This window comes from Puma concolor, chromosome B1 (genome assembly GCF_028749965.1).
Source record: "Puma concolor isolate L17-30 chromosome B1, mPumCon1.1.hap2, whole genome shotgun sequence".
NCBI lineage: Eukaryota > Metazoa > Chordata > Mammalia > Carnivora > Felidae > Puma > Puma concolor.
The window spans coordinates 106649957-106669866 of NC_141670.1; the positions used below are offsets into that span (position 1 = coordinate 106649957).

At 38.7% G+C, this 19910-nt stretch overlaps 1 protein-coding gene across 2 annotated transcripts in view; it reads right to left on the reverse strand.

The window, feature by feature from the left end:
• Positions 1–5183, reverse strand: part of LOC112858150 (bifunctional heparan sulfate N-deacetylase/N-sulfotransferase 3) — a 194865-nt gene extending 189682 nt beyond the window's left edge. Inside the window, exon 1 of one of the 2 annotated variants that reach the window (XM_086704318.1) lies at positions 5050–5183. The gene's annotated coding sequence lies outside the window, so the exon portion shown is untranslated. Of the gene's footprint in view, positions 1–4369; positions 4663–5049 lie in introns of those variants that run through there. The other variant, XM_086704320.1, reaches the window with a different exon arrangement.
• Between the last annotated feature and the right edge of the window lie 14727 nt (positions 5184–19910).

The following is a 19910-nucleotide window of genomic DNA, read 5'->3' on the forward strand; positions in this document are numbered from 1 at the left end:
TTTATGGTGTTGAAAAATGCATTGGGAGGCCTCAGACACATTACGAATTTGCTAAAAGTAATTTAATAGTATTAAAAATTGACAAAGAACATGCTCTTCTCTGGGAAAAAAAATGTGTGAAATTGTGTCATGTTAATTGAACCCCGCTGTGGTAGGCAAGGCAGATGCTGATTTGCATGGAGTACGACCAAGAACACACTCTGTCTCTAGAACTGTGGTTTCACTTTAGGATGGATAGGCAAACAACTGCACTTGGGGCATTAGTTTTGTTTGATACGTTAAATGGAAAAGTGCTGTTCTATTGCCATTTTCCCTCCTTCTCTGTATTTAGAAATTATGAAGGAAAAAATACTTTTGTTCCCCTCTCTCAGTGCTGTGCCATCCAGCGAGGTAACACAAGAAAACTTCCCCACTTCTGCTTGCCCTTTGTTCTGTCTGTAGGACTTAAAGGAGAAAATGTCTCTCAAATCCCCTTAAATTGAGCTACAATGTATGCAGCAATGTATTCCTGCCTAATTGCAGGGCATGATGACTACTGCCGATGCAGCTTTCAGGATCTAATACAACCTTTGTCATTTTTATTCTTCTTCAGAGTCATGGGAACAAGAGTATTAACCAAGTCTCTCCTTGTTTGCCTGCATCATAAGATGTAAAGTTACAGATGAGCTTTTGGCTATGTTTTAGGGTGGGTTATATGAACTGGAGAAGCAAAGGCAGCCAATCTGCAGAGAGGATAATGCAAACAGAGCAGAGAGGAGCAATGAAGAAATATAATAGAGAGACCTAGGAAATCTGAGGTCCTGGTTCTATTACTCTCTATCCTATGGAGGCATCAACAAAGAAGTCAGATAAATTCTCCCATTGTTACCCTAGGCATCTTTTAGAACAAGTAACACTCAATCCAATTGGTGTATCACGGGAGAAGAAAGAAATCACCTAAACTGGACCATCTATACTCCATTAGGGAAGGCACCACCTGTAATGGTCTTGGGCACTGGTTTAAGCATGACACAATAATAGGTGCCAAGTAAGTATCTCTTGAAGGAATAAATGATCATTTCATATGTAGGAGTACGTAAGGGTAGAAGTGGTAGAAATGATTTGAAGTGGTATGTGAATTGCCTCTGTTATATCAAGAGGCATATCAAGCACAAATACTTGAAAACATAGAGATAATATAGTGATTAAGAGCATGTGCATTGGAGCCAGACGCAAACTGAATCCCATTTTTACCATTTGCAAGGATATGATCTTAGAAAGGTAACCTCTCAGTGTCTGGAGTTCCTCATTTATGACATGGAAATAATTAGAGCTTCTACCTCAAATAATCTTTGTGAAGATTACATGAGCTAAAAATTAGTATGTCAGTGCTTAGAACAGTACCTGGTACAAAGTAACCATTCTAGCAGTGTTCACTGTTATTTTTAAAAGTTTCATATCTATTACTAAATATCTAGACAACAGTACTAATCAACAAGTTTTGTATTATTCTTTAATTTTTTTCACGTCTGTTTGTCCTATCTTTCAGAACAATTTTCACAGTCTTGGACAACAAAGAAGACAGAAAAGCATCTCTGAGAACATCATTTTCCAGGTAAGGGACCAAGGCCCAGAGCTAGCAAGAGGGGTTGTACATCTCTCATGGCAGAACCAGACCTAGAATTTATATGGTGCTTCATGTTATTCTGAAACATTGTAACCTAAGGAAAAAAAAAATTGAAAACGCAGTGTATGTAAAGTGAATACCCATCATTGAGAAGCTAAAATGTTTTAGTATAAGACTTTAATATTTTATTTGTAAGCTCATGTTTGGCAATAGGTGATCAAGAGTTATAGCCCTCAGGAGGTGCCTAGGTGGCTCAGTTGGTTAAGCGTTGGACTTCGGCTCAGGTCACGATCTTGTCGTTCATGAGTTCAAGCCCCATATAGGCTCTGTGCTGACAGCTCAGAGCCGGGAGCTTGCTTTGGATTCTGTGTCTCCTTCTCTCTCTGCCTCTCCCCTGCTCTCTCTCTCTGACATAAATAAATATTAAAAAATTTTTTTTGAAAAAAAAAAAAGAGTTTCAGCCCTCAGTAATTTATTGGAGTTTTTGTGAAATAATTTGTTATACACATTAATTATAGAGAAGCCTGATTTTTTTTTGTTATGCAACTTACATAAAATTGATGAAGAATGTTTAGAGTAACATGAAGGTCCTTTTGACATCCCAGACCTAAGGATATAGTTTTTATTAAGAACAAAGAAGCAAGCAAACAAACAAACAAAAAAAACCAATTGGTTTTCTACAACCAATTATTGGGTACTCTAAGAAAAAAAATTCCATTATAAAACAATTTTGAGCATTTTTCAAACTAATTATCATTATAATGTAAGCTGTTACTTTTGTGGCCTGGCAGCATTCTCTAATCTGGACAGGTGCTCAGAGGTCAGGCATGTCAGTGTAAATATGCTCGTCCTCAACAGCCACAGCACAGGTGACCGAACTTCTACTGTTCTTTCCTGTTGTCTAAACTGTTAAGCAGTTATAAATCCAAGACATTCATTTAGTTGAGAATAGTGTTTTTTATCACCAATTCTATTTCTCTGTTTTTATAGTGCATATATACCACAAAGTTTTTAAATATCATTTTCTTTAACTATATTTTATACCTCAACATATACATACTTAAGCTTAAAAGTTGGCACTAATCACTAAAGAACAGTTAAGACTTAACCAGGTTTCAAGGAAGTCATTTTAAGATTCCCTAAATTAAAAGAAAAATTTGTCATTTCTTTATGGTTTTGAAATTCTGAAATAGCAAGTTGACCACTGAATGTTTAGATTCTAGCTCATGATAACTTCTTCAGTAGAATATATGTGGTCCAGAAAAATGAACCTCAAGTGCCTGGTTATCTCTTCCACAGTATTTTTTTTTTTTTCCAACAAACCTTTCAGTTACACCACAAATTACTGTAATAACTTGCTGTTATCTTCAGAAATAATACTTTCCTCAAGAAAATATACTGAAAGAGAAGGTATACCTTAACTCAACTGAACTAAACTATAACAAATCTCTCCAGAAAGAGATAAAAGTTTTATCTAAAAACATTTTAGTAACCTAAGAATCCTTCATTCTAAAACCTATGAAGAAATTAATTCATGTGACCAATTTAATAGCAATATTTACTTATACAAAGAAAGAAGACTTCTGTTTTACTATTAGAACCATAAAGAAAAACAATAAAAATATGAGAGATGGTAGATACTGGGTTAACTGGAGAAAGAAAGAAAAAAAGAGCTTCTGTTAGGGCAAGCCTCTTGATACGTTCAGTACTATTTTTCAGAAGAGTCTCTTTCAAATTTAATTTTGAAACCTCCTTCTCAAATACAATATTAATAGGACACTATAGTTGAAGAAAAAGGGGAAAATGCCCTTCAGCTGAATATCAGATGTCTGAGAGTTTGCCCTCCATATCATTCTCCTCTACGCTGAATAGCATTGTTCTGTAGTTGACAATATGATATTATCTAAGCACAAAGAAAAAGTGGGTTGGAGATCAGTTTCATATGTATCTCAATATTTGATTTCTATTTTACTCTAATATGAATATGTAGCTGTTTACTTAGGAGTGATTTCCTCAAAACTCTTCCCAGATTACAAATGTTGTACTTCAATGTGTATATAAAGAATATGAATAAAATTTCAACTTTAAATGAGTTTGAAGCTTAAATAGTTTCCAGATATTAGAAGAACTAGTTGGAAGATGAGCTTAAGTAAACCTCTTAAAGAATTTTAACCGGGTTCTTTTGGCGGGGGGGGGGGGGGGGGGGGGGAGTGTGGACATATTAAATGGAAGATACATGTATTTTCTTTTAAGGTTTCTATATTCAATACATAGGTTGATAATTTCTTTCCAGTTGCATCTAATTTTATTAACTATGTAATTTTAAATAATATTTATAAAATGAATTGCATCAAATAGAAAAGAGTATCATTACCGTCTAGACAGGTAGTTATAGTTTAAATCTCTATAGTTTATATCTCTAGTCCATCAAGCAATAGACATGGGTTCTGTTTAACAATTTTGCTGCAGAATAATTACAACTTGTTTGTGGAGATCTTTAACAATTATAAAGGATCATCTCCTTGATACTTCAATTTTACTTAAGGGAGAGAAGCTTTAAAATTACCTCAGAATGATAAGATATTTCTGTGTCTCATTTAACTTAATTGAAATACTCTATTTCTTCCACAAGAATAAAATCAGGCGCTTGTTTAATCCTGAAATTCTTAGATTAATTGAAAACAAAGTTGCTATCTCTTACCAAAAGCCCTCATATTATGGGTGAGCCGTTAATGGATAGTGTAAATAAACAGATGCACTTACCTGGAATGAGAGTTGAAAGCGCTGAAAATGCTTGCGAAAGTTTCAATGGATAGAAAGGAAACTGAACAAGCAGCATCCACTACCAACGGCTCAGGCTGTTGGGCTTCACAAGTGGCAACAATACCAGTTCTGGCCCAGTGCTCTTGTGTTATGTAACATCTTATTAATATTAGCCATCAAACTGCTACCAAGCTGGTGAGGCACTAGAGGGCAAGAGTGTCACATGCAAGACCCGTCGCCAAGGGACAGGCTTTGGTACCACTTCGGGAAGACAGATGCTAACTAAGCTGATAAATAAAACGATGCCTGAACGCAACAGCAAACTTGTAATGTTCCTCAAAGAATATTTTAAATGTCAATTTTCTGACTAGCTGAAGAGTTAACAGGTTAATAAATATGCATAAGCAAATAACCACACCATGCAAAACTTTCGGGATTATATTTATAAACCTACAGTCAGTCATCCAGGAGGCTATTTTTTTTTTTCTCATTGTCTAAATACACTTATTTAAAACAGAAGAGGAAAGGCTAATTACATAAACGAGTAAACGGTTTCAGGACCCCTTCAAACCGCGAGAAACTTGTCCGGCTCGAGGGTGCCACCTCCGGAGTCCGCATTGCAAGTCGCCCGGGTCGGGTGTCCGGGCGAGGACCGGCCCCCTCAGTCATCTGGCGATTACCTCGGGCTGCAGCCGTCCGCGGGATCCTCCTTCCCGGGGTCCTCGGCCTCGGCGACTCTCTGGGGCGGCCCCGCGGTCCGGGTGGCGTCCGGAGGCTTCGCGGTGGCGGGAGCCGGCCGGGGGTTGGAGGGGGGCGACGCAGACCGCCCTTCCCTCGCCCGCCCGGGGGTGGTCTCCGCGGACGCCGCCGGTGGGCGACTCGGGCTGGTCCGGAGCGCAGGCGGCGCGGGGAGGGGAGCGGCTGCGGGGCGAGCGTGGCGGGCGCGCCGGGGACTCGTGCGCTCGCTCCGACGCGCACCGCGTCCCCGGGACCCGCCCGGCCGCGCCGCCGCCGCCCTCCCGCCGCCTCCCCGCTCCCGGCTCGCGCGCGCGCCCGCCCGGGGAAGGGGTGGGGACGAGGGCGGGAGCCCCGGGCTGGAGGCGCCTCGGTGCGCCCGCCTCAAGCCGGGGGTCGACTCGCCGGATCCGTGTGCCACACTCCAGGCGCGCGGATCCCGGGCGTCCCGCCCCTGCCGGCCCGTTCCGACGGCCCCTGGTGGCAGAGGGTGGAGGCTGCCAAGGATGAGACTGGTCGCGCCTCCTGGGAAGTGGGTGCGAATCCCTGAGGCGTCTCCAGGACGGTGGGGGCGCACTTGCATCGTCCCCTCTGGTCTTGGCGTCTGTTGGTGACCTGACCTGGCAGCGTGTGGCGGTTGGCTTCCAGGTTGTAAACCAGAGTTGTCTCTGTTTGCCAGCTTTCCGAAAGGCCATGTGTTCCAGTTCCTGAAGACAAGTGGAAGACCAACAATTGAAGCAAAATTTTGGGTACAAGGTGTGAGGTTACGCTCCTTCAAAACTAGAGTTTGATTAGGAGCCTCAATCGAATGAATTTTTTAAATCTCATTTTGATCCACTAAACATAGCAACATATGTGAGAGTTTAATAAGTGGGGATGGTGGGGCTCTTCTAACGGTTACTTGTAGTGGCTATCTGTGGCGATTGTTTTCCAGCTACTCACACCTCTTTATGGAAACATTTAGCCTGTTCATTTGAGCGAGTCCAACCACTGCCTCACCCTTTAGCCCATCTGCTTCAGGTAAACACCTACTCTGACCCACTGGGTGACCTGTTACTCAGCTCTGATCATTGGAAGTGTTATGTCTTCCTAGTAGCTGGGATTAGTTTACAGAAAGGTATGTGACCAAGCCAGGCCAATCAGAGACAGTAAAGGCACCATCCAGGGACTTTTTTTTTTTTTTTTTTGCCACCCCTCCCCCACGCCCACCTAAAGAAGTGGACTGCCTTCTATTTGGACTTTGCAGAATGATATGTGAGCTTGGAACCTCTTGTGCCCCCATAATGAAGTTTGAAAATGAAGCTAAATGAGGAATGCCTGGAAGTTGGAGAAAACTTAAACACAGGGCTATATAAGCTCTGAATCCAGATACAAGATCTTATCTTGTTTTTCACTTTTCAAATATTAATCAATATATTCAGTTTTGCTTTAAGGCAGCTTGAGTTGAAATTTCTGTCCATTGGAAATGAGAGACCCAAATGATACAGAAATTAAACATTTGGGCTGTTTATTAACTTTATGAGGGCATTTGGACCTTTGATTAGATATTCCCATGCCCTGAAAGAGTCAGAGTGGAATTTTATTTTATTTATTTATTTTTGTTGTTTGGTTTTGTTTTTGAGAGAGAGAAAGAAGAGAGAGCAAGCGAGCGTGTGCATGCAGGGGAGGGAGAGAGAAAATCTTAAGCAGACTCCACACCCAGAGAGGAGTGGTCCTGGGACTCTGTCTTACCACTGTGAGATCATGACCTGAGCTGAAATCGAAAGTCAGGCGCTTAACCGACTGAGCCACCCAGGTTCCCCGAGTTAGTTTGGGATTTTAGAAAGCTGGAAGGTTGTATATCCTTCTTGCTCTAAATGACAGAGAGCTTATAGAAATGACTGAACCCTTTACTGGTTCTAGTAGCCTACAAAAATGTCAAGATGATAAAATTCTTTGGCCATATGACATGTATTAGATTGGTTTATTTAAAAAATTTTTTTCATTAGTGCCCCCACTTTGTGCCTTTCAGGGATTTTAAGAATGTGGATTTATTTTTTGGTACTCCTTTTCAAAAAAGCTTGCTCTGTTATCTATATGATATTTCATCTGTAGCATATATTTATCATTTCAGTTATCAAAAAAATCATTGAACATTTATGAAGTGACCCTGGGAGTACAGTAGTATTTTAAAAAGAAAAGCAAAGCAGGAAACTTCCCTGCCTTTCAATGTATTGATGTGGGGATAGGAGGCCATACTCTTCTATAAGATTTTAGGAAATAGATATGACTCATGATTCCATACATTCTGAATGTTTCCAGATATGTAGTTAAATTCAGAAATGCCATTCACTTCTTTCTTCTTTTTTCTTCCCTGCACAAAAACAAAGCAAAACAAAACAACAACAAAAAAAACAAGATCAAGAAAACTTCTACAGAATAAGATATTTAGTATTTTTATGCTTGTATTTTGGCATTTTCTTTAGCTACATGTGATGGAGGCACAATCAAGTTTGTCGATGCTTTGGGGAAAACTGCTACCTTCATGGGTGACTGCTACTTCCAACCATCCATCTGGAAGTACAGATACTTTAGGGTTATGCCATCTTTTCCTATGAGATAGTTAAATCTTACAGCCCTATTTCAGAAATTCCCATCTGTGCACATATGACATTTAGGTCACTGTAGTAGCAGATCGATATGCAGCCTATATTTCCTTTCTCTTCACTTGCCCAGCAGAAAGGCAGGGAAGGAACAGATAGCTGTGTCAGCCATTGCCTCCTCTAGCCTTTCCTTCCTATCTTCTTTCCCTAACCCAGGAACATTAAGGCCAGGGAACAGTTTTTCCTCCAGAGAGACTTTCCAATTTAGTGTAGTGCTAGTTATAGACAACAAAGACCCTGTAACAGTGGATGAGGCAGCAGTGAAGAAAGCAGTCTGATCCAAAGCCTCACATTTGTGAAGCAACTCAAATCATCTCCAAATGAGCTGATATCATATTTAAAAAAAGTTTTTTAAGGGGTGCCTGGGTAGCGCAGTCGGTTAAGCGTCCGACTTCAGCCAGGTCACGATCTCGCGGTCCGTGAGTTCGAGCCCCGCGTCAGGCTCTGGGCTGATGGCTCAGAGCCTGGAGCCTGCTTCCGATTCTGTGTCTCCCTCTCTCTCTGCGCCTCCCCCATTCATGCTCTGTCTCTCTCTGTCCCAAAAATAAATAAACGTTGAAAAAAAAATTAAAAAAAAATTTTTTTTTAAGTTTATTTATTTTGAGAGAGAGCAAAAGAGCAGGGAAGGGGCAGAGAGAGAGGGAGAGAGAGAATCCCAAGCAGGCTCCACACTGTCAGCACAGAGCCCAATGTGGGACTCAATACCACAAACCGTGAGATCATGACCTGAGCCAAAACCAAGAGCTAGAGGCCTAACCAACTGAGCCACCCAGCTGCCCTGAGCTGATACAGTATTTTTTAATGTGACAAATGTGTTAGTGTAGAATTTAAGGATATGCCACAGTTTTTGTAACCACCTTTAGCTTATCTATTACTACTATTTACATAAATACTAAGGGCCTCAAAAAATGGAAGTTCAGGCTTCTAGCAACCTCCAAGAAGCCTTGAGACAATATGAAATATTTTTGTCAGACTCACAGCTTCAAATGCAAAAGAAAGAGTCTGTAAACTAAATACCTATAGAAACCATTAAAAAGGGGCGCCTGGGTGGCGCAGTCGGTTAAGCTTCCGACTTCAGCCAGGTCACGATCTCGCGGTCCATGAGTTCGAGCCCCGCGTCGGGCTCTGGGCTGATGGCTCAGAGCCTGGAGCCTGTTTCCGATTCTGTGTCTTCCTCTTTCTCTGCCCCTCCCCCGTTCATGCTCTGTCTCTCTCGGTCCCAAAAATAAATAAACGTTGGAAAAAAAAAAAAAAAAGAAACCATTAAAAAGAAGAGAAAAACAACAAATTATGCACTTTTGTAAGTTGAAATAATTATTGTATTTAATGACTCTGGAATAAGGCTTTGAATCACAGTGACAGAGATTTAACAATTTTTAATAGGTTAAAAATTATTTGTATATTTTGATAGGTCTTTGGCCTTCATCTAAATGCTTCTATGTGGCGAGTGATGATTATAAAAGAATTTTGGGAATGTCATTTCAATTTGCAATCGTCTTCTATTTTTCAATGTCGAAATTAAAGCAATATATTATTCTAAGTAGTTTTTAAAAATGCAGATGTTTATAAAGAGCACATCAGTATTTCTGACATAAAATAGCTAGTAAATATATCACTTTTCTTGAAAAATATCCAGCTTGGATTTATAGTAATTAGTGACACTGTTCAGCTGTTGGAAAGTCAAGGCATGAAGATTTAAAAGAAAGTGTATTCTAGCTGGTAGCTGCTAACTCAGCTCAAAGAAGTGTACCCCAACTCTATTTATTATCTCAAGAGATGCTAAAGTGAAAATATATCAAAACCAAAAATCTCAGCAAAATGATTGGTTATGAGAAAAGGAAATGGAAGGGGTATCAGGCTTCTTGGAAGCCACAGAACGATTAATTTTACCTGCTTCCAAGTCTCCTTGCAAACACTGCCTGTGAAAAGTATACAAGGTTGAATTAGTGGTATACAGATCTCATTTTATAGAACAGCGATTTAAACCTTGGTCGACTAACTTAGAGCGCTGCTTCTCAAACTTCAGTGGTACAGCATTCTCCTCTGGAGGGCCTAGTAAATCACAGGTTGCTGGGCCCCACTCTCAGAGGTTCTGATTTTGTCAAGGTGGGTGGGTCCTGAGAATCTGCATTTTTAACAAGTCCCCAGGTGATGGAGATGCTGCTTATCCGAGGCCACACTTTATGACCCCCTGGATTGGAACATTATTGAGAACACTGATTGTCTTTATGTGGTCTGTAAGAATGAGCATCTATTTCTATATGTTATTTGGTTTTCAAAACTACCTGTTTTTATGTTACTCATAATAAATATATAATAAAGTCAATATTTTAATTGGTTCTCCATACATTCATTTAGGTAAACTATCAAAAAAAATTTTTTAAGAAGAAGTAGCAAGGTTTAGAAACAGGCAAATGGCAGCTACACTCTTACCTCCTTGAGGGCTGCCTCCCTCACTATTTCATTTTGTGTTTTTCACTGCCCCAGGTAGAGTCTTGCACAACAGTGATCATTTAAAATACACTAAAGAAGAGAAATAAGTTATGTTCTTAGTCTAATAGGTAATGTTTTATACTGTCCTTGATAAAGGAAATCATTTTATCCTGTCATTAAATTTTTTTTATTCTGTAGCCAAAAAGTACCTCTACTCAATATTTTCTATCAATTCTGTTTAATTTCAAATACTTTGTCCTTAGAAATAGTTTTTTCTCTATATGCAAGTAGTTTAAGTTCTTCTGTGCTGGTTGTAATGTTTGTAGAGTCAATCACAAGCCCAGGGTGATGACTGTTTGGCAGTGTAAACATATTCATATCTATAGGTTTAAACTGTTGAAATAACTGATGTTTTGTTCCATCTTAATGGGGAAATATAAGCAGTCATCAAACTAAAGAACATGCTATGTGAGTCTTCAAAGCTATCTCTTAATATTCGGGCAGGACCAAACATCATTCAGGTGTTTCTTTGAACTAGCTTGCAACATTAAAACATCATTTTATAGTTTGGCCTCATGCCATGTAGTATAAGACAGATTCACTGTGAGAGCATAGTGGGTGATTCTTCTCTCAAATTGTGTGAAAACAGGCTTCATAAAGACCCCAGAATATATTCCCTTCCATTTTAGGATGATGTTTCTCCATTACATCTGATCCTTTGATTTCAAGAGGTTGAAGAAAATAATAAATATTCAAGGAGTAAGAGTTGTATGAATTAATTTTGTTTTGCTCCTCTGAAAGAATGTCTTTGAAATAGTGATATGAGAAGTTGTTAGAGAAAAGAGAAATAGCAGAGAAAATTGAGATGCCCTGTACCTTATGGATTGACAAATCCAATATTTTTAGGCTTGAGGCTTTTTGACTTCTCCACCAAACATTTGAATTAGAGAACTGTGGGTATAAAAAAATGAAAATTTAATTGGTAAGGGGAAAATTTATTCATATACTTTTTCTCCCTCAGACATGAACAAGTGCCCTCAGTAGTATAGAAGAAATGAAAATGGAAACTCTGTTCACCTGGCATTAAATTTAAGTGTTGCTTAGCATCTTTCGCATTCTGAGAGAAAAGGTAGTATATGCTCTCATTCATTTTTCTTAAAATCAAACTTAAAATCAAATGCATACACTTAGATGAATGAAATTACAGACACCTAATAGTTAAGTGCAAAGTATTTTTCTCCAAAGTTTCATTTTAATCGTTGGGGGATTCATGATCATTTTATTTTTCCTCTGTAGGATACCGTGCAGCCCTCTGGGAAAGATAAATTAAGCATTGATTGGACAAATGAATCCAAATCTTAAAATGTTATTTTTCTTAAGGTGTATGTAAACTTTGTTTAAGAATTAACCTTTGAGGGGCACCTGGGTGGTTCAGTCGGTTAAGTGACCAACTCTGGATTTTGGCTCATCGTGATCTCTTGGTTTGTGAATTCAGGCCCTGGGTCCAGGTCTGCACTGACAGTGCAGAGCCTGCATGGGATTCTCTCTCTTCCTCTCTCTGTCCTTCCCCTGACTCACACATATGCTAGTGGTCTTCTCAAAATAAACATTAAAAAAAAAAAAAAGAATAACTTTTGAAAGACTCCATTAGTAATTGTGCTTATAGTTTTAATTTAATTTAATTTTAGAGTGAGAGAGAGAATGATCAGGGGAAAGGGGCATAGGGGACAGAGAGAGAGAGAGAGAGAGAGAGAGAGAGAGAGAAAGAGAGAGAGAAGATCTTAAGCAGTCTCCACACTCTGCGTGGGCTCGATCCCACCACCATGAGATCATGACCTGAGCTGAAGTCAAGAGTTGGATGCTCAACTGACTGAGCCACCCAGGCACCCCATGCTTATAGTTTTATATATAAAATATACATTTAGAACTTAATCCTCTTGTTGATTAGGGCAGGGCATAAGGTTAGCAGAGACTCTCTAGAGTTCTAAACCTTGTGATAACTTCATATTTATGCAAAGAAAGATTTTTTAAAACTTGGTTAAAGTGCTTGGAGTGGTAACAGGAATATTTCTCATTCAAGCTTCACTACTCTGGGAGCAACAGTTTTCTAGCCCTTATGAATCTTAACTGTAACTCAATATAGAAAACTATTGTTTTCAATATAAGATAGAATTTAAACCAAACAAAGCCAGGAAAACCATATCAATTTAATTGATAGTAATAATAGAACCTCTGCACAAAAATAGCAACAGAGATGATAATGAGACAGAAAACATGATGAGCACTTGCCACATGTTGCAACTGTGTATATGGTGTGTCTTGTAGCCTGTATAAGAGGTCAACAAAGTATGATTATCATTGTGTACAAGTAGAAAACCAGGTTTAGGAAGTGAAGTAATTTAAGTTCCAAAGTCTATACACTGTTGGAGACCTTTGAAGTAGGTTAGGTGTAGGGTGGGGAGGATAGAGAGAAAAAAAGTGATGATAGAGATATAATTCTGCAACTTAGGCTCATTTCATTATACTGTGTTGCTTTCCCAATGGATTAGTTATGCTTAGACCATCAACAAATATGTAAGGGGTATGTATATACTTGTATATAATATTCTCAGAAATACAGTAATGAGCTGGACCCTGACCTCCTGACTTTCACATTATTATTACAGAGCTATTATTTCACAATTAATTACATTACATTACTTATAATTATTACAATTAAGTGCCTCAATGAAACATACTGGCCAGTGAGAGTGAATATCAAGCAACTTGACCTAGTCTGGGGAGGAGTAAGGGCATGTAAAGGGTCAGAGAAACTGACTCTTTAGGGTTTTGGTCTCTGTGGGACTGACTTTTAGTGACTCATGACATTTGGCCTAATTTCTTTCTTTAGTTCTCCAGAAAAACAAAATAAAACAAACAAACAAAAAAAGCAAGAAACAAAAAACCACAGTTACAGCCACAGAGTGTCCAGGGTAATAGAGAGTGAAGGGTGGAGAGTGTACATGAAAGAGTTTAATTTCTATAATCCAGCAACAACTTGTTTTGGAAAGGTCTCAGTGTTTGCAACCACCACGTTTCTGAAGGATTGGATTCACTTTTGTAACTAATAGTTTACTTAACAAATTCTCTTCATGGGGTGCCTGGGTGCCTCAGTTGCTTCAGTGTCACACTCTTGACTTTGGCTCAGACCATTAACCCACAGTTTGTGGGTTGGAGCCCCACGTTGGGCTCTGTTCTCAGAGTGCATATCCTGCTTTGGATTCTCTCTCTCCCTTTCTCTCTGCCCCTCCCCTGCTCATGCTCTCTTTCTCTCTCTCTCAAAATAAATAAAGTTAAAAAAATTAAAAAAACAATCAAAGGATTTATCTTCATAGTCACTTATTCAAATGTTAAATCTCTTTCAGTAGTACAGAACCCTTTACTAAACTATTGTCCCTCCCTCTGGCTTCCCTTTCCTTCCTCTCCTTCTCTCCTTTTCATCAGTCCTTTGGCTGAGGCTATGTCAAACACAGCAAAGAGGCCAAAACAAAAATATGTCAATTATCTGGATATTTCCATATATCTAGAGCTTAACCAGCATCTAGCATTTGTTCAAATGCTTAATATCTCACATTTTAATTCTTCAGTGAAATTGGTTTTTTGGCATTACAGTGTAGTAGAATCTATGTAGAGGTATATGACCTACACACTAGCTTGAGCTGTGTGTGCTATTTGCCAGTTACTGAACTTTGGGCTGGTCACTTAACTTCACCTGCTAAGTGAGAGGAATGGACACTCATTGAGAGAATTGAGAATAAAATACAATATGTGAGAAAGTACTATGGAATTTGCAAAAGGTTATACAGATAAAAAATTTTTTAATAGGGTTATCAGGTTGATCATGTTTATAATAATTAAAGCTATAAGGCTATCTCAAATTGATTTACCTGAGACCCAAATCTTGGGGTACTAGTAAATTGAGCATGATTTTCTATTCAAACACTTTTCTACCTTTAATGGAACTTAATTTCTATTCTCATAATCAAACTACAAGTAGTAGTAAATGTAAATGTACTCAGAGAACATGTAAATGTACTCAGATTAGTAAATGTAATCAGAGAACATCATCCAACTACCTACTAATGTATGCCAGATGCTGTCGTATTCCTTATTTCACTGGATTGTTGTAGAAGTTCTCACTAGAAGGTCTCTGATTGGAAGACAGTCTGCTGGTTGTCTCCCAATATTCACTCTCTGCTTCTTCCACAGTAATCACATTGGTATCAGGACACATGGCAGTCTGGAGGAAAGAAAGGCTACATTTTTCAACTAGTTGTGGCTCAGCTTAAGCTAATGGGATACAGGAGGGTAGATTGTATGATGGTTTCTGGGAACCTTCCTGTGGTAGACAGATATGAGAAAAGCCCTTATTATCTTTAATTTCTGTTGTTCAGTCCCTTGTATAATCTCCCTCCCTATGAGGGTGGGCAGGATCAGTGATTTGTTGCAAACCAATAAAATATGGCAAAAGTGACAGGATGTCATTTTCATATTTAGGTTATGTTACATAAGACTCCATCTTGTTAGACGAACTCTAGAGGCTCTCTTTTCTGGCTTGATGATTACTCACCAATCAAAAAACAAAACAAAACAAAACAAAATAAATGAACAAAAAAAAAAAAAAGAAAAAAAAACCCTCCAAAATCTTGCCATTTGCAACAATGTGGATGGAACTAGAATGTATTGTGCTAAGCAGAATAAGTCAGTCAGAGGAAGATAAATATTTGGTCTGATGAAATAACTGGCCACATTTGGGGAAGCTAATGTGTTAAGGAACTGCAGATGTCCTTAAGAAACTGTGGGTGGTCTCGAGAAACTGTGAACAGCCTTTAGGAGCTGTGTCCTCTAGGTGCTAAAGTCAGCCTCCAGCCAATAGCCAGGAAGAAGACAGGGCCCTCTGTCCTACCTACACAATCACAGGACAGGAATTCTAATGACATGAGTCATCTTGGAAATGGATTATTCCCCAACTTAGCCCCCAGATGAGAATGCAATCCAGCCAATATCTTCATAGCAACACTGTGAGACCCTAAGCAAAGGAACTAGCAAAGCTGGGTCTGTATTCCTGACCTAAGGAAACTGTACAATGGTAAATATCTGATAATAAATATACTCCTTCAGAGACAGCTGGCACAAACCCTTTACCCTCTCTTTCTCTTTCATGTCTTCTTCCATTGTATTGCCTAAAACTCAGCTACAACTTTACTGGGCCAGGAGGTTGAGGACCACACTTTTGGGATGGTGGAGCCTTGAACTACACAAGATTTAGGTTCCTCGGGGAGGGGAAAATTTATGTGGGCATAACCGTTTATCTTGTTTGGGCCATTATTTTGTCTTTTCTACTTTTCTATCTTGTAATTCTGAACTATTCCAAACGATTCAGTAAATATTATTAACTGGAATTTGTTTCTAACTTTCTGAAAAAGAAGACCTCTACAAATATTTGTGACATTTAAATGTCATGACTTCTCTGCCATTAAGATTAAAGTTTACTGAAGTCACTGTAAAACATCTGCTTGCCATGTGAAAAATCCAATCACACAAGCATTTGGCATGAAAGAGACAAAATATCCCATCCTTTTTTTTTCATTAAATTTAAGCTTTTATTAAAAAAAAAAAAAAGTCAACTTGGGCCATCTATTTTTGTGTTCAGAAATATTACCTCAATAACTAAACATATAAAATGGATCCCCAGCCCTTGTCTGTTGATATAGAAGTTTATTTTGGGTACCTAAAATATCTAGATTTCTTTTTCATTCATTGATAAGATCATTGCTTAACTTTGGGCATATATAAGTTGTGCTTTTTGCTGATCTTTTCACAATCTTTATATAGGTCCCTCCTCCATACTTTTTTTTTTAAGTTTATTCATTTATTTATTTTGAGAGAGAGAGAAAGAGAGAGAGAGGGAGCGTGTGCCCATAAGTGGGGGAGGGGCAGACACACACACACACACACACACACACACACACACACACACACAGAATCTAAAGCAGGTTCCAGGCCCTGAGCTATCAGCACAGAGCCCTACACGGGGCTCCAAGTCACCAACTGGGAGTAGGATGCTTAACCCATTGAGCCACCCAGGCACCCCTCCCTCCTCCATACTTTTACTCAACTCTCCAGCTGTGCTGATCTCACCTGCTGTGCACTTAAGTGGACCCTTCCTTTAAGGTTCAGTTGAACACTCAGCTTCTTTATGAAATCTCTCTTAGATCATGTTAGACCTCTGTGCTTTCTCCATCCCCCACCCAGATCTTTCCTTCTCCACACTAATCAGATGGCATTAAGCACCTGCTACTTTCTTACAATAAGACTTTCTTATTGCTACCTCTGGTTTTCTGGTCTGCATAGAGTAGAGATTTAGAGGCATTTTTGTTGGATAGTTGGCTGTTAAATACAGCCCAAATGCTATTACTGGCTATATTTTCCACTTATTAAAATAAGTAGGATCATTTTCAACTTAGTTCATACATGGGGAAAGATTTAAGAACAATATATAAAATGAGGAAACATAAAGCCCGAATTTTGGAATTTTATAGCAACCTTACCTTCTGAACTAAAGTTCATACTTTGTTAAGAAAGTATGGCTTGGCTCTTGTCATTGCATTTCATGTACATTGTCATTGATGGAAGCAATCTGTCCATGTAATCTTACTTGTTTCCTTTAGAAATGAGGAAAACTGGATAAAATGATGTGAGGAGCACAACATGACATTTAAAAGAAAATGATGATAATTTATAGAGGCTCTCCAATTCAAGGTGAAAGTGTCAATTAACACTCAGAGGCTTTTATGTTCAAGAGTACTTCACAGAAAATAGGTAACCAAATTGAGGTGCTCCTCTTCTGAAATGCTCCCAGGATGTTTAGCTGTGCTTTTACACTATACAGGAGCATTGGTGGCAAGATCCCATAATGCCAGTGTGTAGTTGGCTCTTGAATAACATGGGTTTGAACTGTACAGGTCCATCTATATATAGATTGTATTGTTTTAGAATACAATACTGTGAATGTGTTTTCTTATGATTTTCTTAATAATATCCTCTTTTCTGTAGCTTACTTTACTGTAAGACTATAGCTTATATATATAACATACAACATATTTGTTGATCAGTTGCTTATATTATCAGTAAGGCTTAAGATCAGTAGTAGGCTGTTAGTAGTTAAGTTTTTGGGGAGTCAGAAGTTATACACAGATTTTCAACTATATGGGGGTTCAGTGCCCCTTACCCCCCCCCCCCCATATGGTCATGGGTCAACTGTACTTCATGGAGTGAGTTGGAATTTTTTTAATTTATCAAATTAAATCCTCATAACTATTGTAGAAACTTTCAAATCACTGAAATGGATTCCCTAATTAGAAAATTATAATATAGATGGGATTATAATTGTGACTTACAGTTTGTAAAATCTTTTATAATCCAGTTTTATTAAATTCTTAGATGATTCACTATATTATCTACCAGTGAAGCAGAGGTTCAAGGTACAGGCTTTAAGGGATTCAAGTGAGCAGTAGAATGAAGCCTTCAACTCTGATTCTTTAAGTCCTTTAAATTAAACTTCTCTTATTCTTGTGAAATGGAACTTTTATTTGTAGTGGTTGGTGTTTTAAATCCATCCAGGTAATTAAGTTAAAGAAAGAAAGAGCTTTGTTTTTTAAATTTCAAGAAGCCGATAATTATCCTAAATTGAACAACTATTTTCAGAACACCTAGCTGGCTCAGTTGGTTAAGCATCGGACTTGATTTTGGCTCAGGTCATGACCTCATAGTGAAGAGATGGAGCCCCTCGTAGAACCTGTTAATTCTCTCTCTCCCTCTACTGCTTGCTTACTCTCTCTCTAAAAAAAAAAAAAAAAAAAAACAAAACAAAACAATTTTCTCTCTCACTTTCTGAAAAGAGAAAAAAGAGAAGAAATTTTCTACAATGTTTCTTACATTTGGAGCAATTGTAGATACAGTTGCTTCTCTGCTGGATCAAGGTAGAATGGGCAGACGGTATTTCCTCTAGGAAGCTAAAGTAGAAAGCTGGTGAAAAGTGGAAAAATGTATCTTTTCCTCTTCCTTGGCAAGTTGCTTCATACATTTGATGAACAAGTCCAAATTTTATTTTGTTGCGATGTTATTTACTGAGCTTCTATGTTAAGGTAAATAGTCCAGTGATTTGTCATTTTAAGAATAGTTTCCGGGGCGCCTGGGTGGCGCAGTCGGTTAAGCGTCCGACTTCAGCCAGGTCACGATCTCGCGGTCTGTGAGTTTGAGCCCCGCATCGGGCTCTGGGCTGATGGCTCAGAGCCTGGAGCCTGTTTCCGATTCTGTGTCTCCCTCTCTCTCTGCCCCTCCCCCGTTCATGCTCTGTCTCTCTCTGTCCCAAAAATAAATAAACATTGAAAAAAAAATTAAAAAAAAAAAGAATAGTTTCCAATTTCAGAGAGATACAGCACTTTTTTCTTTTTTTTTAAACCGGAGCACATTTAACGACAGTAAATCAAATGCTGCCACTCATGCGTTCCCAGGGAAGTTCTTTTTCAAGGTGATGGTGTCCTTGTAAATCTGCCAGTCAGTGGTTTTGTTCTAACCAAAGGGTCATGTTTTGAGTTCCCATCTGTGTCTTTGACCAAAAAACACATATCAGATCTTAGTTGTCCCTCTCTGTAGACAAAACTGCCATAATATGGAAATAGGCAAAGAGACATCCATGTAGCTAAATAGGTAGAGCTAACTACTCCTGGCAAGAAAGAAATGACATTCCTCATACTAACTTCTGCAAATCATGGTTGAAACTCAATGGACACTTTGGAATTGTAATTCCAAATATTTGCACATCCTTTAAGAATGGAATTTAAAAATTACAAAAAAGTCAAAGACGTTGTGGTATAGGGGAAACAATATTCAACTTGGAGTCAAGGGCCCTGAGCTCTGCCCATTTATTCAAGTGTTTCTCAAACAGACTCTCTGAATTAGGTTCATTGGGAATATTTGCAAAAATGCAGATCCCCCAAATTGTGCCCAGAGCTATTAAATTACAATCTTTGATGGGGATATATTGGGAAACTGTATTTTTACTAGTTACCTGAAGTGATTCTTATGTGATCTAAAGTTCAAGATCCAAGGGGTGCCTGGGTGGCGCAGTCGGTTAAGCGTCCGACTTCAGCCAGGTCACGATCTCGCGGTCCGGGAGTTTGAGCCCCGCGTCAGGCTCTGGGCTGATGGCTCAGAGCCTGGAGCCTGTTTCCGATTCTGTGTCTCTCTCTCTCTCTGCCCCACCCCCGTTCATGCTCTGTCTCTCTCTGTCCCCAAAATAAATAAACGTTCAAAAAAAGAAAATTTAAAAAAAAAAAAAAGAAAAAAAAATAAAGTTCAAGATCCTCTGTTCCTACTTCTGTTTTCTAAATTTTCCTTATCTTTAAAATGAAACCATAAAATAGTTCAGAATTTTAAGTTTCTTTTATTCCCTAGCTCTGTTCATTTCTTTAGTCTTTACATACCATATTTTTGAGCATGGTAGTTAGTTTAAATTATTATCACCTGTATAAATGAAAAAAATTACAATCTGTAAGTATAGTTAATGATTAACCTTAACATTGTAGCCAGCTTTTATTTTACTTATTTGCAAAATGTTTTATCTAAAATTTCAGAATTTAGTGCTATGTGATTTCACTTGCTTTTGATTTTAGCACATAAAGAAAAAT